The 26,466-nt window shown below is 40.7% G+C and overlaps 1 protein-coding gene across 4 annotated transcripts in view; it reads left to right on the top strand.

The window, feature by feature from the left end:
- The window catches only part of rbfox3 (RNA binding fox-1 homolog 3), a 564,559-nt gene that overhangs the window by 103,992 nt on the left and 434,101 nt on the right, over positions 1-26,466 (top strand). For 2 of the 4 annotated variants that reach the window (XM_031894298.1, XM_031894297.1), the window contains exons 3-4: positions 4,667-4,817; positions 9,248-9,330. The gene's annotated coding sequence lies outside the window, so the exon portion shown is untranslated. The remainder of the gene's footprint in view (positions 1-4,666; positions 4,818-9,247; positions 9,331-26,466) is intronic. The other 2 variants (XM_031894300.1, XM_031894299.1) reach the window with 1 other exon arrangement.

The raw sequence follows: 26,466 nt of genomic DNA, 5'->3' as shown, positions 1-26,466 counted from the left end.
TAGGCCTAATTAAAAGAAAAAAAAGAGAATAGAAAAGAGAGTGTAAGTTGGAGAGTGCCGGGGGCACAAGGTGCCTTGTAGCATTTCCCCCCTTGAATCAAATTGTCTGTCACAAGATTGAGAAGGGTCTTTTTGCCATTGGCGGCAACATACCTACTTGTTTAACATGAGGTAGATGAATAGGGCTTGTGTCGACCATATTTTTTGTTTATTGTATTTAGGGGAATTGAAGCTACTCCATGATTGGTCCTTGCAGTGTAGATAATCAGATTCCCAGTGCACTGGTGATCCTCCTGCATAATGTAGAAGTAACATAGTAACATAGTAACATAGTAAGTTGGGTTGAAAAAAGACATACGTCCATCAAGTTCAACCATAATGCCTATATATAACCTGCCTAACTACTAGTTGATCCAGAGGAAGGCAAAAAACCCCATCTGAAGCCTCTCTAATTTGCCACAGAGGGGAAAAAATTCCTTCCTGACTCCAAGATGGCAATCGGACCAGTCCCTGGATCAACTAGTACTAAGAGCTATCTCCCATAACCCTGTATTCCCTCACTTGCTAAGAATCCATCCAGCCCCTTCTTAAAGTTATATAAAAAAGTAGATTATTAGATCTGCATAGTGGACTCCTGCTAACAAAAAAGTCACGACAGAGGTAGCAGGTATAGGAGGTTGTATACTGCAAATCTATTTACCTTGCAAGGACTGGAAATCTATCTACCTTGCAAGTCTTTAATTTCCTTGTTCAACATAAGGAATAACTGAAAACAAATGGGGTCATTTATGACCGCTTGTATAGTTGGGGTCCCACAAATTTCCCTGTAGTCAGTTGCGCGTATAAAGGGTACTTGCATAACAATGCGTTCATTGCACTTCAATATAGTTGCGCTAAGAGCTGCTCAGCTCATGCCTTTTGTTCTGAGTCAGCTGCTGCACCTGTTGACGCAGGGGGACCCTGAAGCTGCCATCACCTCCTAACTAGGTGTAGCCTCAGGGTTTCCTTTGTGCCCAGTGTCAATATAATCAGGCACAAACGTCACTTGTACGCTGAACCCTGAAGAGAAAAAAACAGTGGTGGGGTAATTAGATATTACTGGACCCAACAGTAAATTCATTTTTAGTCCCCAAATATGTCCAGTGATTGACCTATTTTACCAATGGTTATTAAAATTATTTATTAATTAGGGCCTCATGGGGCCCCTATACCTCCTGGGTCCTGCTACAGCTTCTTTTGTAGTTACACCCCTGACTAATTGAGCATAGATTTCTGCACAATGCGCCCGGTCTGCAAAGATTTGCATGCACAGTTGCATTAATTTTGGTGAGTTAGATACAATTATGTCAGACACCGTAGACTTGCATCAGGGGCATCGCAACTGCACTGCATTGCAAACCTGCATTATGGCAAAAAAAAAAAAAAGCTATGGTAATTGTGCTCAAAAATGCAGACATAAATGAGAAATCATGAGCAAAAAAAAAAATATGTTTAGTACATGCCCTATTCATTTCACTCATGTTCACATGTTGAATAATATGCCAGTGTCAGCAGTGGGTGTGGCTTTAATATTCTAATTCTGATAATGATAGGTTATGGGGATTTATTATTGTTCATGTTTCTGTACAGGCCTGTGTTTTTAAAGGAACGGTAATACAAAAAAAATAAAAATGTTTCAAAGTAATGAAAATATAATATATTGTTGCACTTCACTGGTAACACTGGTGAGTTTGCTTCAGAAACACTACTATAATTTATATAAATACCCTGCTGTGTAGCCACAGGGGCAGCCATTCATGTTGGGAAAAAGGAGAAAAGGCACAGGTTACCTAGCAGATAACAGATACGCTCTGTAGACTACAATGGTGATTTATTTGTTATCTGCTTTGTAACCTGTGCCTTTAATCCGTTTTTCAGCTGGAACAGCTGCCCCCATGGCTACACAGCAGGGTATTTATATTAACTATAGTAGAGTTTCTGAAGCAAACACACAACTTTTACCAGCGCAGGGCAACAGTACATTATACTTTGTTCATTTTTTGGTGTTACTGTTCCTTTAAAGTAATCTGAAATGAATCTGAAATGAGCAACTGTACCCAAATTATCTCCAAAAATGTCGACCTCTTTGTGTCCTAGAGAAATGGAAAAAAATCCCATACATTATTATTAGAGACCTGAGTTATATAAGGCTGATGCCAGATGTGGCGTAGGGCTGATATTTTCGGCAAGCGGAAAAACGCTTGGCAAAATACAGACCTATGCCTGCTACTTGTGCCTGCACCCGAGCGTATCTCATTCATTCGGGTGCAGGCACAAGTAGCTGGCGTAGGGCTGTATTTTCGCCAAGCGTTTTTCCGCTTGCCGAAAATATCAGCCTTACGCCACGTCTGGCATCAGTTTTACTTGGTTGTTTCCTTTTTATTTTTTCTTTTGTCTTTGACTGCAATGAAGCCAGGTGCTGCTTCCCAATGTGCTAGAAACCCTTAGAACACCATAACATTATCTCCCCCCAAGAACCAAGCTCTGCCAGGTATTGGCTGAACCGATGAATGCAGAGAAAAGTAGTAATCAGGGAGTGATAGAGGGGTTAACACATCGCTGTGTATATAAAATGTCTATTACCTTGTCGTCCTTCTGATATTGGTGCAACTGCATTGCTTTAGCAGCAGAAAGCCGATACTATCAGGAGAACAAGAACTAATTAAATTTCCAGTGGCCATCAAGCAGCACCGTTTTCTTCTCCCTGCAGACAGATGCAATCTAATCTGTCGCTTCCAGTCAAACCTAAACGACACCTGCTGGATTTAGAGGGGCAAAAAAGATAAATAGTTTGAGTACCATACTTACCCCCACCCTACCCTTGCCTCCTTCTACTGTAACCTTTCTGTATTTTACCTTTACCGCATAAATGTTGTCATAAACAAACACAGTATGAAATTTACTAACAATTATTATTGTATGTGTATATATATATATATATATATATATATAGAGTAGATTGTGTGAAGCCGGCACTCACGTATAAAGTAATCACTGGATGCCTGGGTGCAGTGTTAAAAAACGGAAAATTTGCAGCAATATAAATACCGCACTCACAGGGCTTATGGTGAAGAAAAAAGTTCATTTATTGTTGAAACATCAAACTGACGTTTCGGAAATGTCAGTTTGATGTTTGAACAATAAATTAACTATATATATATATATATATATATATATAGATGCATCCACAGAAAGGTCCAAAGTATGTAACCGAAATGTTGATTTTAAACATTAAAGAAAATTTGTGCTATTTTAAGTCCTGTAAGTGTTGAGTTTCTTGTATCTTACACTAGGTTACCCTGCACCCAGGCAATATACATACTTTTTTGGTTTGTGCCCTCCATCTATTATGATTATATATATATGTAAATATTTTGTGACATGCCGTCTGCTTGTATACATAATTATGGGGGGAAAGCAGAGGATCAGGAGCGTAGAGACAGGGGCACCACTTCTTCAGGCAAAAACACAGGTTTATTTGGGGCATACTCCTCCCAACATAACCATCACAGTTCACAGCAAACAGTTTATCAAACTTATTCATGACTTTATGTCCCTTCTTTGGACTCTCACTTTCCAGGGTAACTTTTACACACAACCTTTTCTCACACAAATCACACATCTTACACTCTTGATCACTCAGCCACTCACTCAGCCCTGCTGTCTCTCCCCTCCTGGGAGACCAGCTCACCAGCTTCTGGCTTTCTTTGGCTTCTTACTAAGCCTTGCTGTCTCTTTTCAGCTCTCATACACCTGGTCACACGCTCCTCGCAGTGGCAGGTAGCACCCCCAGCCCCTCTGGGAATTCCAAACACAGACAGACAGCCTTCCTGCCCTGTGCCCGGCTCTAAGAATGAACCCTTTTTGATCCAAGAAACCAACAGCAACCTTGCTGTGTAATTCCACAGTTCTTTTATTGGCTGTCCACCTGCAGCCTAATCAGTCAGCTACCAACAGCTAAGCAGCTGAAAACACTAGAATGGGGAACCTGTCCTATTCACCCCATTTACTCCAAAGACTCATTTATCTGGCTTTTCCTAAGCTGCTAACATGAAATCAGCACAACCAGGCATTTTACCTGGTGCTACTTGTATCTCACCTTAACAATGGTGGAAAACACACCAAACAGTAACCTTGCCCAGTGCATCTCTCACAATATATATGTGTGTATGGAACATGTCAAATGGGACTGTATGGTTGTAGAAAAGCCACAAACCCTGATGCATTCCTCAGAACAGTATTGACATGCAGGTCCTTGAGAAAAATGATACCAGTGAGGAAATATTTGTCAAAAAGAGCTCATTCTGTTTTTTCTTAAAGTTGTAAACCTTACAAGTAGAGACACAGAGTAGATTTAATAAACAGCCAGTTCTACTGACATGACAGGCAATAAAAGAAATTAAGTATTTTCATTTATTTCCGGAGAATGCAGGCCCATGAGAAAAATGTATTTATGAGTTAATAGTTTGACAAAAAGACCTGATTCATATTGTTTAAGTATACATTTTTCCAAGTACAGTTCAGTAGAAGTACAGAACGGGGATGGGGGTGAATGTATTTTCTAAACTGCTAGTGCACTTGACATCACATGCAATGAGAAACCATGAAGTATTTTCATTTATTTCAGCTTTTTAGGGGAGAGAGATGCAAATTTCAAAGCTCCATTAGTTGCTATGAAGCCACGCAGAATGATTTCTTGATTGGAACATCTAGACAGTGCTTCGTTTAATAGAAATAAAACAAAAACCTGCAACAACAGCCCTCAAAGTGTTTGTAAGGTAAGCAGTGGAACCTGCAAGTATTGAGAGGAGAATACAAATGTTTGCTAAATGGAACAAAGGTTTTAGAATGTTTAATTAAATCTAATCAGGTATGTCATGCCAGGCCATATTGCCTGGGCATTGTAACAAGGTAAAATGGCAGCGTTTGCGTTGTGTCCACCAGACACCCCTAATTAACCCAATACACACTATCAACATCTGGTTTCGGGCTCCCGCAGAGACCCTTAATTAAATATGCAGCCCAGGACTGCAGGAAAGTGTCAACTTCATCAGACAATGCGGGACCAGCCCGTTGGGGCAGGAAGCTGGGGTCTTTGATCTGCTGATCAAAGAGAGGCAAAGTGTGGGCCTAGGAACAGCAGGGGGGGACAGCATACAGAAAATATGGATTATAGAAATGGATCCATATCTCCGCTGCTTTAAGGTCCACATCCTCATAAATCACATAGGATTTATGAGGAGGCCCCAGGCTTCCCAATGATACCAAACAGGGGCGGCCTATACCCGCCAGTTAGGAGAAATGGGTTCTGGGGGACTCGGACATGAGACACCCCTCATGTTTGGTATCATTTTGATCGCCCACATATAGGTTAAAACAATTCCCTACTTTCATAATAATATTGAGTACTGGCAAGTACCAATATTATATGAAAAGAAACTGGCTCTATAAGTATAGCTCTCTACAGGGGAGGGGTCATGTGACCAGTTCCTGGGCACTCCCTCCTCATGCATACGGTAATGAGGGAGGGCCCAGCGGGGAATAAAAGCACGCATGCCCAGGAATTCTTTAGCTCATTCTGGAGGCCGCAACTTATGTTGGGGGATGGGCTCAGAACAGGCCTAGGTGTATTAACTGTTTGGTGTGTGTATGTGTATTGGGTAGAGGGCAGATTCTGTGTATTAACTAGTGGGCTGCTAGCAGGGGGGTAGGTTTGACTGTAATTTTAACCCTGTGGCTGCTAGTGTGCTGTTAAATTAGTGAGAACTAACCCTAACTGCAGTAAGAAAGTTTGTGTGCGATATATTTCAGTAACTAGGTTTCTATCGCCTGTTAATGATAGATGGTGGCAGTGAATAGTTGTTTTGGGGCGGTGGTTTGTTTGAGGGTGCTTGATGTTAGTCTAACCTATGTGAAAGGTGACTGCGTGTAACCCCTTGTTCCCCGTCCCGGTGTCAGGCGCGTCTGTGAGTGGCGTCTCCCTGACAAGGTATATTATCCTTTTTGTGCCAGCATGCTTCTTTGTTGCTGCCATCATGCAGCATGGCATAGATCAAAAGAGAAACCACAACGGTACATTCTGCTGTTTTGACATAGGTACATCTGGGTTGAAAAAATAAAAAGACTATAGTCCATTAAGTTCAACATACATTATATACAGTATATATATATATATACTTGGGGTTCTTGGGTTGAACTTAATTGACTATCTATCTATCTACACTCATACCTATACTAAACTAACTGTACTCTATCTATCATATATAATAAAAAGCCACTAAGTGGCCTAGGTGCAGTAACCCATAGCAACCAATAAGATGTTTGCTTTTAAACTGGTGACCAGCAAATGTTACCTGCTGATTGGTTACTATAGGTAACAGCACTTGGGCAAACTTTTGAGCCATTTTTATATCACCCCTATACACACACCAAAAGGATTATTAGGAACACCATACTAATACGGTGTTTGACCCCCTTTCGCCTTCAGAACTGCCTTAATTCTACGTGGCATTGATTCAACAAGGTGCTGAAAGCATTCTTTAGAAATGTTGGCTCATATTGATAGGATAGCATCTTGCAGTTGATGGAGATTTGTGGAATGCACATCCAGGGCACGAAGCTCCCGTTCCACCACATCCCAAAGATGCTCTATTGGGTTGAGATCTGGTGACTGTGGGGGCCATTTTAGTACAGTGAACTCACTGTCATGTTCAAGAAACCAATTTGAAATGATTCGAGCTTTGTGACATGGTGCATTATCCTGCTGGAAGTAGCCATCAGAGGATGGGTACATGGTGGTCATAAAGGGATGGACATGGTCAGAAACAATGCTCAGGTAGGCCGTGGCATTTAAACAATGCCCAATTGGCCTAAAGTGTGCCAAGAAAACAGCCCCCACACCATTACACCACTACCACCAGCCTGCACAGTGGTAACAAGGCATGATGGATCCATGTTCTCATTCTGTTTACGCCAAATTCTGACTCTACCATTTGAATGTCTCAACAGAAATCGAGACTCATCAGACCAGGCAACATTTTTCCAGTCTTCAACTGTCCAATTTTGGTGAGCTTGTGCAAATTGTAGCCTCTTTTTCCTATTTGTAGTGGAGATGAGTGGTACCCGGTGGGGTCTTCTGCTGTTGTAGCCCATCCGCTTCAAGGTTGTCTGTGTTGTGGCTTCACAAATGCTTTGCTGCATACCTCGGTTGTAACGAGTGGTTATTTCAGTCAAAGTTGCTCTTCTATCAGCTTGAATCAGTCGGCCCATTCTCCTCTGACCTTTAGCATCAACAAGGCATTTTCACCCACAGGACTGCCCATACTGGATGTTTTTCCCTTTTCACCCCATTCTTTGTAAACCCTAGAAATGGCTGTGCGTGAAAATCCCAGTAACTGAGCAGATTGTGAAATACTCAGACCGGCCCGTCTGGCACCAACAACCATGCCACACTCAAAATTGCTTAAATCACCTTTCTTTCCCATTCTGACATTCAGTTTGGAGTCCAGGAGATTGTCTTGACCAGGACCACACCCCTAAATGCATTGAAGCAACTGCCATGTGATTGGTTGATTAGATAATTGCATTAATGAGAAATTGAACAGGTGTTCCTAATAATCCTTTTGGTGAGTGTATGTATTTGTGTATTATGAAGCCACTCTTAAAAGAGTTGTTCAAATTAAAGATCAGTTGAAAAATTGTTAAGAACTGGCCATTCTATAACATACTAAATGTTAACTTAAACGTAAACCACCCCTTTAAAGGCCTCACCCTAAAGAACCACCTGTGCTGCTTCAAGTAAAACTTAAGTTTCTCAAAATAAAAGGGATTGCTTTCAGTTCCTTGTTCCTTTCCATATGAAAAAAGATCCCGCCACTATCTATCTACAATCTCCTAATCTAACCTCATAGTTTAAATCCTCCATCCAACTTGACTGCACGTCTCTGCACTCTTTCCATTTCATTTATATCCATACGGACTTGGTGGTATTTTAGTGACATATAACAGGGTAAATCAGTAATCAGTGAGCCTGTGCTGTTTTCAGGCAATGTCCTATAATGCGGCATGCAAAAAAAAAAACTAAAAATAAATACATAACTTAAACTTTGTACTTTATTTTGTATTACAACCCACTGTCCTTCAACCTGTGCCAAGTGTCTCTGTCAGCCTCTGCCAGGTTGCTCTGGGATGGCCATAAACATGGTCTCCTGTCAGCTTTAGAAAGGTGGCAGACAGTTCCCTGTTCTGAGAAACAATTATCTTGATCAGAGATTCTCAAATGAACTTCCTTTCTGATGAGTTTTACACACACCAGGAGGCAGTAATTATCCCCTAATCCCACACTGAAAGCGGTATTATTACCTCTAATTGCAAAACAGGAAAAATATTTTGGAATACCAATTACAGAAAATGGTGACACTTTGTCCCTTAAAGGAGAATAATAACTTAATGTTTATTGATTTCAAGAAGCTTTTATACTTGTTTATTAGTACAAGAATAGTGCAGGATATGTTACTTCATGTTTAAAGCTGAGCAGAAGATTAGCAACTCCATCCTTGGAGAACCCCAACAGTATTTTTATGTAAGCTTGTCTGCCCACATAGCAGTCTAATCAGCCACTTTGTTTGTTTTTTTCGAACAATGTGTTCCACCAGGAGTTCAGTTCTACAGGGGCAGGGGTTGGTCTTCTGCTCGCCTGGATGAGCTTCCAATATTGGGTTCTCAGATCACTTAGCTATTATCTCACATGTAGCCAACATCATAGAAAAACTAGTGCTGACTTACTTTTGGAAGCCTTAAAGCAATGGGAACATGAGGTGGAATGCTTTGTTGAAGAGCAAAAGTAGTTTCTCCTGTAGGCATCTATTTCAATGAGAACAATAATGTTTAGGGATTTTAAGAGGCTTTTATATCTGGCACTTGTTTAATAGTGCAAAAACCAAGATATGTTACATCTAGTGTCCGTGTCCTTGCATGGAGAACCCCAACTGGATATCAGTGTAAATGTAAAACTGTCTGCACACACAGCAATCTAATTACAATGTTATTGTTATTTATAATAAAAACATGAAGACGAATTGCAAATTGCAATAGCATTCGCAACATCATACTAAAAGTAAACTCAAAGGTGAACAACCCCTTTAAGTGTGCAAACTATACAGTCTTTCTTGGTGGAATGTAAAAAGTTGCTTTTCTTTTTTTGTTCTAGGACCTGATTGTTGAAGGGTGTACGGTTCAGTATCTCTTTCATTCATCTTTCAACATGAAGAGATCAAGCTGCACCATTTAAACGTATGTATTTCAATTTAGTTCATTGCTGTCCAGATTTAGATCCCACTGCATGTTACTGAATACCAGAAACAACAGGCACAGCAAACTTTCAGCTATAAAGATGGCCAGTTTGTTAGTGTGCAGCTAACTGATTTGTTGCAGATAAAAGCTTTGGATAAATTGTCATTGTTTTACTGTCATTGCTGGCTGTCCTAATACCTTCTGTAAGGGTCTGGCTATACAAGGATCCCCCCATAGACCATATTAATGCTCCAAGGGCCTGAATATATACAGATCTTAATCTCTAAGCAAAGTGATCATTCCTCTCACTCTCATATGACTTCTTAATGTCTGACCTTCTATTGTTTTTAAAACAAAAAAAAAAACCACATAGACTACTATGATGTTCAACCTTGCCTTGCTGTAGAGTTCTACACCTTGGTTGTAAGAATTTTCCTATAACTGTCCTTTTTATACAAGAAATCTTGACATAAAGCCCAAGGGTATTGTGGCTGGTACTTAACAGGCATAAATAATACATTAAAATGTCTCTAAGGAGACACAATAATAGAATGGAATAGGGAGAACTCAGTAGAAGCAAGTGTGTAACAATAGGATCAGACCAGTGGTTGTTGGGAGTCCCTGACTCTTTAATGGACTCAATGAGGCACCATGTGGTGTGCAGTGCTTCAGAACTTGCTACTAATAATAACTTATATAGTGAGAATATTAGCCAATGCCGCTGGCATTAAACCAAGTCCTTTGAGGGAGAACTTTGATGCAATCAGTATTTCAATAAACAAAATTCATGTGTTTTGGGAATGTATACCCACAAATAGCTCAGGATTTTATTAATGCTATACAGTGTGCCATTTCCCAAGTGATACTGGCTCTACTAAAGTGATTTTCTATTCTTTTTCTTACCATGCAAAATAATGCATTGTCAGGGAAGAAAAAGTAGCACATTTTCCTTAACCACTTGAGTGCTGCCCATCTACATAAAGCTGTATTCAGAGGATGTTGGCAGTTTTTGGATCTACTGTATGCTAAGGATGGGATACCAGCTAACTGGCTGCAATGAAAAAACGCAGTTAAAATGTTATGTAATATAAGATACAAATTTGCTACACTTCTTATCACCTATAGCAACCAATTAGCAGGTAGTATTTCTTGGTCACATGTTTTAAGATGTTGTACCATGTTAGCCATTGAAAAAATGCAGAAAATGTAAGGTTAGGTGATACCTTTTATTGGCTAACTGAGTAACAGGCCGCTTGCCTGACGAAGGGGGTGCTCCGAAAGCTTGCAATTTTTACTTATTCAGTTAGCCAATAAAAGGTATCACCTAACCTTACATTTTCTGCACTTGGTCACCTGTTTAATAGCAAGAATCTTATTGGTTACTATGGATTACTGCTCTCGGGAAAACTCTGTGCCTTTTGTCACATATAGGGGTTAGCCTGTTAACCCCTATTATAAGGATATTCCTATAAATCCACCATCACTTTGGGTGGTTGTATCCAGGGCTGTGGAGTCGGAGTCGAGGAGTCGGAGGCAATGTTGGGTACCTGGAGTCGGCAAAAAATGAACCGACTCCAACTCCTACTAAATTTAAATGGGAATAAAAAAAAAAAAAATAAAGCAAGTTTAAATGTCCCAATTCACAAACAGTCATAATTAATTACTTCTCTGCTATAAGAATAAAGCCCAATGCACGCAGTGCATAAACGAACACGTTGAGTGACCATGAAGCATGCTTTTCATTGACTGTATGCTTCACTAAATGGGACGTAACGCACAGTTAAGGTGCGGCAGCTCCACTGCGTTGTGTTCTTCTGTTACAGGGAACACAATGCCCACTGAGAACCTAGCCTAACTCTCACTGATAACTAATTAAGTAAAAAAAATTTGCAGGACTAGAAATACTTGTATACGTGAAGGGAATGGATAGTCAATAGTTTAAGACTGAAGCTTTAAAACATTTGAAAAACTGCTGTAATTCAGCTGTAATGTTAGCTTAAACTTTAAACATGACTATGGGATTCTAGGGAAATCGTTAGATGTAGAAGTATAGATAAAATTGTCTATCAGTTTATTATCAGTTCAGTTGTGTTTTAAGTGCCCCTTCCCCCCTGCCCCTTCCTGGATGTATAAAATACATTAGCTCAGTGCTGTCCAACTTCTGCGGTGCCAACGGCTGGAATTTCTCGCGCATACATGGTGGAGGGCCGCTAATGGAAGACAGTTTTGACCACTCCCCCCTTTTAAACCACACCCACTTCAAACCACACCCATTTTATCACAATGCTGGTAATGCAGCAAAAACTCAAAGGCTTGGTCCTCACTGCAGGGATATCAACCAACATTCATATGTGAAAAGATTATATTATATCATATTAAGACACACCCTAAAATCCATATGACTCCTCCTCCCCTGTGGATAGCACAGCAACCCCCAGCATATAATTACACACCTTAGGGACCATTTAATGGCTATTTCCAACTGCTAACAAACTCCCAGAACAAACCCCTGCCAGGTTCACCTCCCACAGGCAGCATAGGGTAGAAAGAGTATATGGCACACACAGGCAGCACTCTGCCTGCCCTATGATGCCTGTGTCTGCCATATGCTGCATGTCTGTGCCATACTCTGCCTGCACTATGATGCCTGTGTCTGCCATATGCTGCCTGTGTCTGCCATATGCTGCCTGTGTGTGCCATACTCTGCCTGCCCTATGATGCCTGTGTGTGCCATACGCTGCCCTACCCTGCCTGTGTGTGCCATACTCTCCCTGCCATATGCTGCCTGTGTGCCATACTCTGCCCTACCCTGCCTGTGTGTGCCATACTCTGCCTGTGTGTGCCATATACTCTCCCTGCCCTATGCTGCCTGTGTGTTCAATACCCTCCCTGTCCTATGCTGCCTGTTTGTGCCATACCCTCCCTGCCCTATGCTGCCTATGTGCCATAATCTGCCTACCCTATGCTGCCTACACACAGGCAGCATAGGCCAGGCAGTACATACAATGTCTGAGGTGTGAACAGACGAACAATGTGGGTGATTACAGCCTGAGCTTGAGGTGTGAACAATTCAGGGGGTGAACAATGCATAGATTAAAAGGTGTGAACAGTACAGGGGATTAGATGTTTAAACAATACAGACGGATTACAGCCTGAATCTGAGGTGAGAACCATGCAGTTTATCTCAGTACTGATACCATTTAAAGCTTACACAAGGGTAAACCATCAAAGCAGCCAGACAGGTGGGGGGCCATACAGAGGGGGGTCGGCCCGCGGGACGCCAGTTGGACAGCACTGCATTAGCATATTAAAAACAGAGGAGTCGGAAGTATCAGAAACTGAGGAGTCGGAGTCGGAGAATTTATCTACCTACTCCACAGCCCTGGTTGTATCTGGTATTCAGGGAAATGTAAAAATACTCTGTTGAGTTCCTTGTTATACTCTTTCTGATGCCATTAATGCATAAGGTGCACAGTGTGTGCCAAACAGACCTCTAGAGGGCAGTGTGAATGGGAAAGCACTTCAGCACCATGGACAGAGTACAGTAGTTGCTTTCAATACATAAAGCATTAATGTTCAGTGCACCACAATACAAAACCCCTATATTTAATTGCAGTAACTACAAGGGCCCTGGCAACATCTTAGGGGTTGTTTACCAGTAGTGCAGTTGTGGTCCTGCGAATTTCCCCCTAGTGAGTTGCACCTAAAATCTAATTCGTCAAAGGCACTTGCGTCAAAGGGTACTCTTTGCACTTTCATATAGTTGCAATTGGTACTGCTCAGTACTTCTTCCTGTCCTGAATCAAATGCAGGGAACTCTGGAGTTACTGTCACCTCCAAACCAAGAGGTAGGGTCCCCACAGCGCCCTAAGTTTATTGTGGCAGTTTTGGAGTTTTGTCTAAAATGTTGGGTGTGCATGTCACACAATCATCGAATGTTGAAAGTTATGCCAACCAGACTTAAAGGAACAGTAACGTCAAAAAATGAAAGTGTTTTAAAGTAATTAAAATATAATGTGCTGTTGCTCTGCAAAAAAAAATTGTGTTTTTGCTTCAGAAAAGCTACTGTATAAATAAACTGCTGTGTAGCCATGGGAGCAGCCATTCAAGATGGAAAAAAGGAGAAAAGGCACGGGGGTTTGTCTGTTATCTGCTAAGTAACCTGTGCCTTTTCTCCTTTGAATGGCTGCCCCCATGGCTACACAGCAGCTAACTTATATAAACTATAGTAGTCTTTCTGAGGCAAACACACCAGTTGTAGCAATGCAGGGCAACAGTACATTATATTGTTATTACTTTTATACACTTTCAATTTTTGGTGTTACTGTTCCTTTAACAGCCACAACTGCCCAAGGCGCAACTCCCCCTGATGATGGCTGCAACAATACTGGAAAATATGGCATTGTGGGGGGGAATAAACCATGGTTTTCGCTTTGCACTTTTTGTCGTAAATTACCCCTCTAATTGGGGAGTTATACTTGTTGCTCTCCCTGCAGTTATTTAACATATCTGTCTATTTTATTCACTTATTACCCACACAGTTTTGACTTGTGAATATGTTTACTCTATAGAAATAATAATAATAATAATGGGCACCGGCAATTATGCTTTTTAAAATGTAACATCCTTTATCTTATGAATTATGAATAAAGTATATCTTTAGCAAAGCATTTGGACTGTGTGTACCTTATCATTCCTCTTGAATTTGTAGCTTCAATATGACATCTTCCAGTGCAGCATTTTAGCAGTCTCCCCCCATTCCCTATATCAGGTGTCCTAAAATATACAATTTGGATTGGAAACAAAAATTTCTGAAGATCGCAAATATCTCGAAAATGTTTACGAAAAAAACGTATTAGTCACGATAATATCGTATTGGCGATCCGAAAGTCACGGAATTTTCGTACCGATCCATTGCAAACAGCGGCAGAGGCTTTCCGAATTTTTCGTGCAGGTGCTTGAAAAAATTGCGCGAGCGCGAAAAAATAGTCGAGAATACACTCGGAGCGTTTGCATGAACGCTCCGAGCGTTCGGGTGTTTATAAATCTCCCCCTTAATGTTATGCTGATAAGTCTTACAATAAAGCACTCATCTGTGCAAAATTTCTGCTGATCCAGGGCTGCTTGGTTATCAATTCAATTAGAAAGTGTTATTTTTTTTTTTAATAGATGTATACTATTAATCACTAGCACTAAACTAAACAAGTGTTCTGCTTAGGTGTTTTGGCACTTTTTTACATATTCCCATCCCTAGTAAAATCTCTGACCTAATGCAGTGTAGTAAACTGTAACTGTGCAACTAAATTCTCTTCCTTAGTAAAGATGCGTCTCCTTGTCTCCTCTCCCTTTTCACTTGCGCATCCTACCTCTTTGCAAAACCCATTTCTGCTTTGATATCTGAACTCACCCTGTGATTAGATCATTGCAACTTCCCTCTGTAATGTGAGATTTGGCTAGATAAGCACTCTGGCTCACATCAATTTCTATTGAGCCTTTGCATCTACCCTCACTTATTCAAAAGGTGAATATAAGGAAGGTGTTATTGTATATAGGAGAAACAGAAACACGCAAAACAATGTTTCATCTTGTGTTTGAGAACTAGAAACCTCAATATGGCTGTTTACTGATGCAATTTAAGGCATAACTACGTCTAAAGTTATTATGGGATCTAAAAAGATTTATATCTACTTTATGACTTTTTTGTCCTCGTTGCTGTTTTCAGTTATAATAATACACACTCAACGCAACACAAATCCACTTACAGTACTTAAAATGACACAACAACATTCCAAAACAATATGGAGTCTAAAGCTGTAGCTTTTTCTAACATTTTTATGAATCATAATCTACAGGTCTGTTTAATAATAATACAAAAATGACAAAGCAGAGCCCACCGGTAACCCCGTCAGAAAGGCCCCTACTCCTGCCACCCCTCTTCCGAGGCCCCCATTGCAAACCAATGCCTGCCCCCCCCCCCCCCCCAGACACTTACCTTCCTTCCCCATACAAATGCCTCCTTCATGTGTGCTGGCATCCGCACATAAAGGAAATGCACCCCTTGCCCTGCAGATCCTGCACTGGGGACCACCAGGATTTCTCCCAGTGCCACGGTGGCCCAGTCTAACCCCGTCTTTAGAACTGTACATAAGACTACATCAGAAATTTAGGAATTACTGTAGCTCTTTGTGCTTTGAATATACTAAAATCTTATATGACCTTACTGATGCAAACTTCCCCTCCATTCCTTAATAAGGCTACTGTCTGCTATTTAAAAAACATAAAACTAGAGCAAATGCTGTCTTAACACATGTTGTTTGGTTTTCAGTCACTAATGCTTGTTAATCTTTCTTTTCTTTGTACTTCATGCCATTGCGTCTCTGAAGCATCAGCAGGCACACCTCAAATATGCATACCAGTCCACTACCATGCCCTAGTTGAGATGTAATTTACAATAAGCCATGGTGGCTCCTAGCTGGAGCATCAACAGACACGCTGTCCCATTTATCACAGAATTTCGAATGAATGTAGATGGAAAATTTTAACCAACAACTCTTCCATAATTAGAACATGTGAATTGCTATAAAATTTATAAAACTTGTAAAGCTCTTTGACCTGCTGTCTTCTATAATGCTTCATACAGTATCTGCACACATCTTGTATGTAGCCCCTAAATTGATTCTATTATTACCTTTCTTCCTATATATATAATTATGTTGGGTTGAAAACCCCAACATACTGTTCTTCGACTTTGGCTTATTCTTCCGCTTCTTCTTCTTATTCTTAGAGCCCCCCATTTTCTAAACGCTACTCCTCCTACAGTTTTAGGGGTACAACACCCAAACTCCCCACACTTCTTCGCCCTATAGCGGAGCAGGTTGCTTGTGCTTTTCTAAGCGATCCGGCCCCCCGTCTTTTTGTGGCGCCGCTCCGAACCCCCCAATTTTCCCATTGACTTTGACAGGGAAGATTTTCAAACTGCTGCCGCACTTACAGCTTTGAAGCTACATCCCCCAAACTTGAATAACATAATAATGGGGTCACCCCGAATGAAACAGCGACATTTGTTGGATGACCCAAAATGGGAGGGGCCAACAACAGCCAATCAAATTTCACCTGTTGACTTTAATGGGGAAATTGAAACTGCTGCCAATCTTACAGCTTTGAGGCTACGCTCCCCAAACTTGAATCACACAGTCATGGGGTCAGCCTGAATGAAAATATGATTGCTGGATGCCCAAAAGTGGGCGGAGCTATGAACAGCCAATCAGATTTTACCTATTGATTTGGTGGAAATTGAACCTGCTGCCATTCTCACTTGGTCACTAGGGGACTGCAGTTATAGATTTGAAAAGTGGGCGGAGTCACCAACAGCCAATCAAATTTCGCCTATTGATTTTTATTGGTTTGATGCCAGAGTTCCCAAACTTTGCACAGTCAGTCATTGGGTTACTACGCATTCAAGTTTTTTTTTTGTTTGTTTGTTTTTAAACCACAAATTGGGAGGGGCCAGCAATCAAATTTTACCCATTGACTTTAATGGGAAAATTGAAACTGTTGCAAATCTTACAGCTTTGAGACTACACTCCCCAAACTTTAATCACACAGTCATGGGGTCAGCCTGAATGAAAATATGATGATTGTTGGATGCCCAAAAGTGGGCCAATCAGATTTTACCTATTGACTTGGCAGAAATCCAACCTGCTGCCATTCTCACAGTAATAACACCGGGGTCCCCAAACTTTGCATTGTTAGGCACCAGGTAACTGTGGTTCAAGGTAAGAAAAAGTGGGCGGAGCCACCAACAGCCAATCAGAGTTTACCTATTGACTTTCAATGGGGAAATTCAATCTTCTGCCATTCTCACAGAATTAACACCAGGGTCCCCAAACTTTTCACAGTTGGTCACTAGAGGACTGCAGTTTTAGTTTTGAAAAGTGGGTGGAGCCACCAACAACCATTCAGATTTCACCTATTGATTTTTATTGGTTTGTTGCCTGGGTTCCCAAACTTTTCATAGTCAGTCATTGGGTGACTACGCATTTAAGTTTTTTTGTTTTTTTTTAAGTGGGTGGAGCCACCAACAGCCAATCAGATTTTACCTATTGATTTTACATGGGGAAATTCAACCTGCTGCCATTCTCACAGTATTAACCCCAGGGTCCCCAAACTTTTTACAGTTGGTCACTAGAGGACTGCAGTTTTAGTTTTGGAAAAGTGGGCGGGGCCACCAACAGCCAATCAGATTTTACCTATTGAAATTTATTGGTTTGATGTCAGGGTTCGCAAACTTTGCACAGTCAGTCACTGCGTGACTTTGTACTCAAGGTTAGAAAAAGTGGGCGGGGCCGCCAGAAGCCAATCACATTTCTTTCATTGTTTTCAGTGGGGAAATTTTAACTGCTGCCATTCTCAGAAGTTTAATGTCAGGGTCCCCAAACTTTGCACAGTTTGTCACTGGGTGACTATGTTCCAAGTTTAGAAAAGTGGGCGGGGCCAACAATAACCAATCAGATTTCACCTATAGACTTCATATGTTTAAATTTAAACTGCTGCCATTCTTTAAATATTAATACTAAGGTCTCCAAACTTTGCAGAGCTAGTCACCTGGTAACTGCGGTTCAGAGTTAGAAAAGGTGGGTGGAGCCACCAACAGCCAATCAGATTTTAACTATTGATTTTCAAAGGGGAAATTTAACCTGCTGCCATTCTTACAGTATTAACACCAGGGTCACTAGGGGACTGCATATTTAGGTTTTAAAAAGTGGGTGGAGCCACCAACAGCCAATCAGACTTTACCTATTGAATTTATTTTAAATTTAAAATTCTGCTTTTGCTCACACTATTTATGTCAGGGTTCCCAAACTTTGCACAGTCAGTGACTGGATGACTACTATTCAGGGTTAGAATAAGTGGGAGGAGCCACCAACAGCAAATCCATTTCCGCCCATTAGATTTCATTGGTTTATATTTAAACTGTTGCCATTATTTAAATATTAATTCCAGGGTTGTTAAAGTTTCCAGAGTTAGTCACTGGGTATTTGCCGTTTCAAGTTAGAAAAAAGTGGGCGGAGCCAATAAACAGCCAATACCATTTCACCTATTTACTATGGTAATGGTACAATGGGGAAGTGTAAAATGCTGTCAGTCTCACAATTTTTATGCCTGAGTCCCCAAAATTTGCAAAGTTGTTCACTGGGGGACTGCAGTTCAAAAATAGGAAAAGTGGGTTGGGCCACTAACAGCCAATCAGATTTCATCCATTGAATTTTATTGGTTTAAATTTAAAATGCTGCCATTCTCACACTATTTATGCCAGGGTGCCCACTGTTTGTCACTGTGTGACTTCAATTCAAGGTTAGAAAAAGTGGACGGAGCCACCAACCACCAATCACAATTCACCTATTGACTTTTATTTGACAGTTTAAATTTAAACTGCTGCTGTCCTTTAACTATTAATCCCAGCGTCCCTAAACTTTGCAGAGTTAGTCACTGGGTAACTGCAGTTCCAGGTTAGAAAAAGGGGGTGGAGCCACCAACTGCCAATCACTGTTGTCACTCGTTGACTTTTGGTGGGGAAATTTAAGTTGCTGCCATTCAGACACTATTAAAACCAGGGTCCCTAAACTTTGCACAGTGGTTTTTACTTTATAACTGTGGTCCATGGTCAGAGAAAGTGGGCAGAGCCCATTCAGTGACTTTTAACCCAACATGAAGTTTGTTCTCAAACTTCCCTTTCTAGTTGATCTCTCTTCTTTCTCTGGAAGCAGATTTAGGAAAAACATTTCTTTCTTGGGACCAACCAGACATGCCTAAAATCACCAGTGCATGAACTGGAGTGAAGAAAAGGCCATTGACATTGGACTCAGGCCTGATTCCCAACCTTAGTGCCCAGTTTCAATATTGCCCTTAAGGCTGATGCCCACACCAGGGGTACAGCATATATTTTCAGCAAGCTGAAAAACGACTGCCGAAAATATGTGCCATAAGCACTATATGTCCCCAACTGTGCCTGCACCAGAATGAATGGAATACGCTCCGGTGCAGGCACATGTAGCCGATATCCGCATAAAAACGCGAGAGAATGCAAAGTCTTGTGTTTTTATGTGTTTTATGTATCGCCTACATGTGCCTGCACCCGAGCATATTCCATTCATTCCGGTGCAGGCACAGGTAGGAGTGTATGGCGCATATTTTCGGCAAGTGTTTTTCAGCTTGCCAAAAATATACGCCATACGCCTGGTGTGGCATCAGCCTATGGCCCATGGAAGCAAAGTCTCACAAACAATGCCCCAATATTTCTTCCCACATTTCTATTAATACACATAAATGAAACATTGGACAAGCAAGCAATACTTCTGGTCATATTTTGCATATACACAAGTCTCTTCGCTCATTTGCCCATGCATTTGGGTTGAATTACATCTTTAGTAATCTACCAACATCCTATTCATATAAAGACACCTTGCCTTAATAGGGTTCTTCAACTATTTAAAATAAACCTAAGCTAGGGTTCTATGCAGCTATCCAACTCTCAGTTCTACTATTTTTATATATAGAAATAGATTGTAAACACTGGTGAGTTATTATGCAGAAACAGACTATCTTGTTTTATAGTGAACCTTAAGATTATTGTGATTAACTTATAATTTACCTAAATAAATATTTACAATTTATTTAAAACTGGGGTTTCTGAACATAAATTTGCTAAGCCCAGTGTCGGACTGGCCCACAGGGATACCAGGAAAATTCCCAGTGGGCCCAGGTGTCAGTGTGCCCTCCTGCTTCTAGCCATTTGGCCTAATTCATGGTCATTACTTATTTTTCTAAGGGAATAAAACAACTAAATATATAGAAGAATATAGAAGAATAGATTATAGTATACATAGTAACATAGTAAGTTGGGTTGAAAAAAGACGTCCATCACTATAGTATATAAAGATAAAAAAGGAGAATATAGAGGCTAAGTAAGAAGTGGATGAAGAATAGTTTGGAGAGTGGGCCCATGGTAATCTGGTGGGCCCCTGCCATCCCAGTCCGACACTGGCTAAGCCACTATACAACTTCTAGGTGAACCCCATATGTCATAACATGTACGTGTGTAAATTTTCTATGGCTGGCACCTCTTGACTGAAAATTGTCTCCTGCCCAAGGCATTGGTCCCTCAGGCTGATACCCTACTGCTGCAGCTTTTATAGGGAAGGATCTCCAAGGCAACAAAATAATTACATTTTTATTGAGTTTAACCATAGTCTATAGGTACATAGAGTAATTATAGTAAAAGGGCCATTGTATAAGAAAAAAACATGGCTTAAATGCACTTTAAAGAGTTAGTTAAGCACCATAAAATCCTTCATCCTCTAAACATCTGTCCATATGTCTGTCAGTCTTTATGGGTTTCCATGCAATACAAATTTAGCCTTATTGATTAGCCCTTGTTGACTTTTATGTGCCATACTCTTGATTAATGTAATTGTATGTGCCAGGTATAGCTCTTACATGTGCCTTTCAGGTCATAAACTTTACTGAAAGGGTGTTGGACTAGTACCACAGAGGCAGAACCCATCCAAACAACATTAAGAAGGTACAAAATGGATATAGAGGGTTGCTGTTTTACATGGTATGATGTTCATTAAAGTTGGAAATATAGTAGCCCTATGCCCAAACATAGGGTAGACAGGTTTATAGTTAAAGAACTAGTTCTACTTTAGGTTAAAGGCATATTGTTCACATCTACTTTTTCAATTATATTTAAAAAATTAAGGGTGTAGTGTATTTGACAACTATTCCACAACTGTAACTACTGGTCTGCAAGGTACATACTGTATGTCAGGGTTCCCCAACCACCGGGCCGCGGGCTGTGCTGAACCGGGCCACCTGTGCTGAACCTGAATGCATCTAGTTGCAGGGAAACAAGCTCAGGTCTCCCACTGATTTTGTATTATGGTGAGCTGTATTATATTTTATAATGTAATAATACTAATAACAATAAAAATAAAGTGCATAATATAAAATGTAATAATTACATTTACATTATGTATGTAATAAACTATATACTACGCACAAGTTGTACCTCCAACCCCGGTCCTCGGAAAAACTGTCTTGCTGGAAATCGGTCTGTGGTGCAAAAAAGGTTGGGGACCACCAGTCTCTGACCCTGTCCTATCTATGCTTGCGGTTTAAAAACAACTATTCTGATCTATCAATACCAGACTTAGCATATGTCTATTCTTGGTGCTTCACATGGAATTTTAGCCATGGCATTGAAACATGTCACTTCGTTGTTTTGCTCTAAATGTTCCCAGCAATCCCTCGGTGCCGTGACAGAAACGAAAAAGCAAATAGGAACCCTCAGTTGGCTTTGTAACAGTCAGGAGGCAGCCAGGTTTAAATGGCTAAGTGATATTTTATTTATATGTATATTCCCTGACCCTACTCTCGCTTTCTTGTATTGACATTGCTCCTTGTCTCTCTTTTATGCTACTCGTTAAGCTATTAAATCACTCCATTTATTTAGTGTGAGTGTTGCTGAGAGCTCATTTTTATCTCGCTGAAAACCAGGCTGGTTCATAGACAGATAATGAAATTGCATAAATATCCCCTTCGCCTGGAATCTAATTTATTTTTCTTGTTCATTACTAGAGAAGGCCATTATGAAACATTGAAGCTTTTTTTCTGCTTCCAGGGTTAGGACTGAATAGCTTTCTCAGGTCTTTTTCACAAAAAATGATGCCCGTGATTCATTTTTTTGCCAGTTTTAGAAACCATTTAAATGGCAAATATCATTGTCCAACTCTTACAAGGTCAAGGTGATTTTGAAAGGAAGATCAAAAAAGGTCACTTTAAATATATTTTTTAGCAATGTTATCTGTATGTGTGTCTTTATAAGTATTCTTTTTTTTTCTTGTCTGTTTGTGCGTTTGCTGCCTCTTGTAGCTTGTTATAGATCTGCAGTGTCAGACTGGCCAACTGGGATACCATGCAGCGGTGTAACAATTTCCCCCCCCCCCCCCAAAATAAAATCTTTGAAGGAGCCCCACCTATTCGTTCCACCTGTCTGCCTGCTTGTGTCCCCTGCTCCCCAGCCTATCATGCTGGATAGGTAAGAAAGCAGCTGGGTAGAGGGTATTTCTTACAGCTATAGAGGAAGCAGACCCCGCAGGCCAGGCCCCTCTGTCCCCTGGCCCACCCATGACTGACTGCCCCTAACACAATGGACAAGGTCTGCTTCCTTTATAGTTACACAAGGGAAACTCCTGGTGGGCCATCATGATTATAACATTAGGCCTAATCCATGGTGAGTGCCTATTTTTGAATTTGTTTTGTAACAGGTGCAAGAATAGATTCTTCCATTCTCCTATCTGTTACAACCACCCCCCCCAAAAAAAATAGGGACTGACCATGAAATCCATGAAGGGTTAAAAGAATGATGGCTAACTAATGCCTAAAGAAAAGAGACTAGGAGAATAGAGGGATTGAGTGAGGAGAGGAGGAATATAGTTGGGTGAGTGGGGCTATGGTTTTCTGGTGGGCCCCTGGCATCACAGACTCTGTGGATCTGTCTATGTATAAGTAACTGTAGATGTACCTTGCATCCCAAAGTATGAAATGCAGCTTGTTTAGAAATGCAAGATACATGCAGAAAACATTAAATAATGCATTCTTGGCCTATTTATAAAACATCAAAGTATTTGGCCAGTGTTCACTGACTTCACCAATCCTTCTAGCATAACCTGTTCATAAAGATTCAATGGACATGTTTAATTATAATACAGCTTTGACACATCTGGGGCTTCAGCTGTTTATTTCCTGGTGTTGCCCTATTTATAAAGAACGTCGGCATTGAACCAATAAATCATTGAAATGTGATTGCCTGTTCTGACCTGGGAAAATTCCACTCTTCCCACTTGGAGGATAAAGAATTTCTATTTGGCAGCAAAGAATTATTGGTATTTTCCTGTCTGTCCATACTTCTGTAAGTTATTGTGGGACTATCAAAATAAAGGCATTTTTGTAAAATATGAACCTTCATGTATGTTGTTTAAAGTTTTTGAAAGAAAATTTATGTATGTTGTTTAAAGTTTTTGAAAGAAAATATACACATTGAATGGAAACCATACAAGCAGCTACAGTACTTTACAGTTGCTAAAGAGGGTGCCAGAGAGAAGCAATACCCACTACTCACAAAGCAAACAATAGGGCTAATTTATTGACACTGGGCAAATTAGCACCTAGGCAGTAACTATTAGCAACCAGTAAGTGATTATCTTTTTTTAAAAACAGCTGCAGAGAGAACTGTCAGGGACTGGCACTGTGGTTGTCACTTGTCAAGTTATCTAAATATCTTAAGCCAGGGAATACAGAGAGGAGAAAATAATTAACCTGGCAGGCTACAACCGCACTGCCTCCTGTTGCTTAGTATCGAGGAGCAGTGGGCAGTATGTCTCAGGTCCCTGGTTCTAGACCATTGAATTTCTAAGAACAATGAAAGCAAAAATGTACTGAACAAGTACACATTTTTCCTGTGTTGATAAGTTACCCTTACTGTCAGAAATAGCCCTACCATGAGTTGGCTGGTCAGCGTAAAGTCCTGTATCGGGTTGGGTACCAAAGAATACCCATAAAATGGTCAGGACTTAGTTGGGAAACCACTTAGTCTGTCAATTGCACTGGTGGTCCACAGGTACCCTGCCTGGGGACTAGTTGGTAGTCACCAACATCCAATCACAGGGGTTTCATTGAACTCCATTTGTGGGTGTTAGCTGAAACTCCCTGAGGTGTAAAAGAGTTATCCAATCACAATGGTACTATAAATCTCACAGGGGCAGATGTGAATGTTTCACTACTCCATACTCTATATCATAACTTAGATGATTGAGAATCATGTTATGAATGAATTTACTTTTTGTTCAACAGGTCTACTGAAGACATCTAATTTTAGAAGCTATCTAGTTGCTAACATCCATATGACACTAGCAACCAAGGAGTGGTTTGACTACATGGTTTTCTACGGTAATTTGGTTTGGGATTGCCATATTGATTGTCTCCTTTAACAAGTGCCATTTACGAATGCACATTAGTTGCGCTACCTGCAGAGAGTTGCTTGTTTAACCCAATCTTCTCAAAACCCGTTCATTAAAGGTACTTGCTTCAAAATGCACCCCTTGCAGTTCCGTATAGTTGCACTCAGCGGCACTCTGGTCCTTCCTGGCTTTCTCTCTGAATCGAGCGCTGCTGCACTTATTAACGAAAAGGAACCCTGCCTTCTGAACAGGTGGTAGCTTCAAGGTTCCCTTATCCCCCAGCATGAATAGGTGCAGCACACTTGTACCTAAAGATTCAGGCTGAGATGCTATTTGCATGGTGAACACCGGAAATACGGCCAGCTGGACTTCCAGTTGCTTCCAAATTGTGTTAGTTATAGACTCCCTCTGGCGCTATGCCCACTTGCGACTCCAATGACAATGGAATTCTAGGAAAAAACACTGCTTTGTGGGGAAAAAACATGATGATTGCACTTGAAATTGCACTTCACGCATTACATTTGTGGATTTAATTGAACCCTATGATGTTTTAATGGGGGGAAATCCTTTCTATATAATATAAAAATAGTTTATTTTTGTCTGTAAAATGATTTTTACCAAAGCAAGTGCCAAACAGCCAGAGCCACTTATCAATGAAAAGTGCAGATGGTTTGGTCTGTGCCTTTATATGTAACAAATTTTAATAAAATAACACTAATTATAAATAACGTTATCTCTTGCATCACAGAGTTCCATGCAAATGGTATGGTTCAGTACCCACACCTAAATTAGTAAGGAGTCTGTATATGTCCTACAGCTACCTTATGCACAATTCTCCTTCCATCTGTCCCTGTTTTCTCCTTGCGGATAGCTCACTAATAAGACAACCTTTCTGTGCTTCACGTCCACAGCTAAAACATCAATGAACACAGTGTTTAAGAATAAATATGAACTGATGGCTGTGGTTACAGTGTTAGGCCCCTTCTGACCTTGTGTAAGGGAACCCATGCCCTTCTGTATGATAATATAATAATAATTCACATACAGCTCTCCTCTCAGCTATCTCTATTATTCCCAACCACACATGAGAGTAATAGAACTGAGTAGATAATTGTGGATCCCAGAGATAGCTATTCATTTACTTGTCACCATTGTTGGTTTCAATCATCTCAAGTGAGGGTCAGAGATCACTGAAGCAGTTGATACGACAGCTCACCAGTGTGGCCTTTTAGTTCCAAGGGCTAGTACAGTTTTTCTTGTATTGTGGTTTCATGATTTCCTTGGGTAAAGGAATCACCAGAGGGACCCAAATCTATATCTTTCAAGAGAGTTCTGTCTGTGGCTTACCCTTACTATGAATTATAAGTCTACCTGGCATAGTGGTAAGCCTTTTGCCAGGCCTGCTGGTTCCACAGCAAGCTCCCATATCTGAGCATTTCTCTATCTGGCACTGCATTTATCTATCAAGCCAGCCACACAATCACCTTCTTTTCATACTGTTCAGTCAGTTTCCTAAAACCTAAATCATCCTACATCATCTGTGCACAATTGTCAGTGAACTTATATGGTGCACATGTGGGGCCATCAGTGGTTCCGAAACTGCACATGCCCATACTTCTTTTTTTGCCTTACAGCAGGCTGGTTTCATGTTATATATATTTACATTTTGGTTTGAAGAAAATTCAAAAGCCTATCAATTTCAACTCCTCCAAGTGACCCCACACGCATATATATACACATACATATCTATCTATATACTCACGTATAGGCATGGAACCATGGATTTTCCGGGTAAGGGATCTTTCTGTTATTCGAATTGCCATAGTTTGTCTACTTAAAAATAATTTTGAACATGAAATAAGCTTAATAGGAATGTGAATTACCGTATATACTTGAGTATAAGCCGAGTTTTTCAGCACCAAAAATATGCTGAAAAAGTCACCCTCGGCTTATACTCGAGTATATATACTCGTGGACGTACCTTCGTTCGCTCCGGCTCTTATCCCCCCCCCTCAGGCATATCTTCATTTGCACACACACCCCCGTGTTCGTACCTTCTGCGCTCGCACTCGAACCCCCCCCGTGTTTGTACTTTCTGCGCTCCTGTGCGCGCTCC

The sequence above is a fragment of the Xenopus tropicalis genome, chromosome 10, assembly GCF_000004195.4.
Source record: "Xenopus tropicalis strain Nigerian chromosome 10, UCB_Xtro_10.0, whole genome shotgun sequence".
Taxonomy (NCBI): domain Eukaryota; kingdom Metazoa; phylum Chordata; class Amphibia; order Anura; family Pipidae; genus Xenopus; species Xenopus tropicalis.
Note: the sequence above shows the minus strand (reverse complement) of the source record. Positions and strands in the feature narration are given on the sequence as shown.